Below are 2,351 nucleotides of genomic sequence, written 5' to 3'. Positions count from 1 at the left end.
AAATGCGTGCCCTTTTTATAAATGACCGTATTCTTATCTTTCATATTATTTAATTGTCTCATGTGAGTAGTTTAATCGTTATCATGCTAATATTGGTCTATCTTGCTCTATCTCATTTAATTGCCATGTTTAAATATAAACTTGATATTCATGCCTTTCGTAAGTATCTTATATGACTTACCTGTTTTAGTTCTTTGTTATGTTCGTTTTGACATTTTGTGGCTGGGAGAACCTTGAGTTACTCCCCACTGATTGTGGCGTTCATGTTTACATGAATGACAGGTATTAGTTGGTGCATTCATGGGGTGAAGACATGTGTGAGCTAGCGAGCACTTTGGCCTAGTAGTTTGTTTATTAGGATTATTTAGACTCACCTTTTATTGTATCATCATTCGAGGGATATAATTTCCCTCACCTTTGTCTATCTCGTTTGTATAACTTAAACTTTATTTCCGAATTCTTTATTGTGTTTTGTATATTAACGAATCTGCGCTTTAAATTTTAAAAGTTTCGAAAATTCCCTATTTTCCGCTTGAATTTATAAGTTATGTTTTCCGCATTATCGCGGGGTGTCACAGTTGGTATCAGAGCCTATGTTGCTCTCGACGCACACACGTGTACCCCAAATTTAAATTTGAACTTGACTTTGAATAACGAATGAGAGATGGGTAGACTTAAGGACCTAAGGTGGTAGTATGTAGTGTGTTTGCTCTTTGTTAAGTTCTAACATGTTTGTTGATTGTCAATCATTTTTGTACCCTTGGATCAATGACCGTGAGCTTACCCGCGTTGCGATCAAGACATGGTGCCTATTGCCGAAGATTGAAGATTTGTTCAAGTTTGATGAATGCTTTTTCTTCCTCGAAGATGTTCCTTATTCTTTGTGTATCTTGCCTTATTCTTTATCTCTTGGTGCCTATCCTTCTTCTAAACTCTCTTTTCTTCTTCCTTGGAAGTTACTCTTGTTAGTTGTACCCTCTCAGCTTGTCCTTTGTTCCTTGCTTATCCTCCCTTAACGCCTTTTGATAATTCTCTTTCTTTTGTGAGATGTTAATTTTGGTTGTATAATTTGGCTTTGTGGAGTTTGTTGGTGATTGACCCATAACCCTTGGTTTTGAGAGGCTGTGATGTTAGAAAGACTAGGTAGTGTGATGTGACATGCTTAGTGATTCTTATACCTAGTTCCTTGATAAAGTGAGTATAATTGTTTGGTGGATTCTATGTCTTAAGTGTGGGTTGCATATGTTACTAAGGTTATAGAACTTGTCCTTGTTGTTTATATACTTGGAATTTGAGAATTAGGTAACTCGAGTATTGTTGCTTGGGGCTTTGACATGGCGTAGAGTTTATGATTCGAGCTAAGAAGGAAATACCTTTAGGACGTTGTTGGCCATTGGTGATGAAAGTGTTACTTGGAAGTTTGAGTTGGGCTTGAGGTTAGCATAGTCGGTATACCTTTGTGAGTGTTGTGATGATTACATAAGAGTCGTGTTAGGCAAGAGTTGCTGTTAGTTTTGGAATCACATTTAGGCATTCACTTGTCGATAATGAGGATTAGTAGCCAGAGTTCTTTGGGATGTAATTATAAGTTAGGATCGATAGATGCTCAGCTGAGATGAGCTAGATGTTTTGGGTGGTTGTCTCGTAGTTTGGAGAATGTCACCATCTATGCTTTAGGTTTAGAGAGTATAACAAGACCTCTTTGGGATGATAGATTGTGCAAAAGAACTTTTGAATTGGGATTTTGATTAAGGGTTGTGCCATTCAGAGAAACTCATAGTTGACAGTAGTGGGATAGGAGTATAGCTTTGTTAGAAGCCTTGAACCTTGATCTTGTGGAAGTTGTTTGTAGATGTTTGAGGATTTAGAATGGTGAAATCACACTTATAGTGAAGTACCTTGTTACATGGAATAACTTAGGATGAAGTAACGTAAGTGTTTTGAGGAAATCCTTGGAAGTAATGTGGTTCAGAGATTGATTTTTTTTATTAGGAAGTTTTTGAAACCATTTGGGATGATGTAGTGGTTGTGATTTGAGTACCTGGCATTTCCTCGTTGTCTAATTTCCCTTCTTCTTTGACCATAAGCGTTACCGCTCATACCTCTCTTCCTCGCTTCATTATGCTCCTCCTTTCGATTTGATGCTGGTATCCTATAAAACTCTATCTTTGACATCCTTGTTGATTTGACTTCAACCCTTACCTCTAGGGAGTTCGTCATAGCTCTTTTGTTGGCTAAGTTGGATCATTTCTTAGCGTACTTTGTATTGATGTTGTCTAAGTTACTCTTCTTTACGTACAATTTCTAAACTTTTCAAACTACCATTTTTGGTTCGTTATCAAAAATTTATG

The sequence above is a fragment of the Silene latifolia genome, chromosome 6 (genome assembly GCF_048544455.1).
Source record: "Silene latifolia isolate original U9 population chromosome 6, ASM4854445v1, whole genome shotgun sequence".
Taxonomy (NCBI): Eukaryota; Viridiplantae; Streptophyta; class Magnoliopsida; order Caryophyllales; family Caryophyllaceae; genus Silene; species Silene latifolia.
This window is presented reverse-complemented; position numbering follows the sequence as displayed.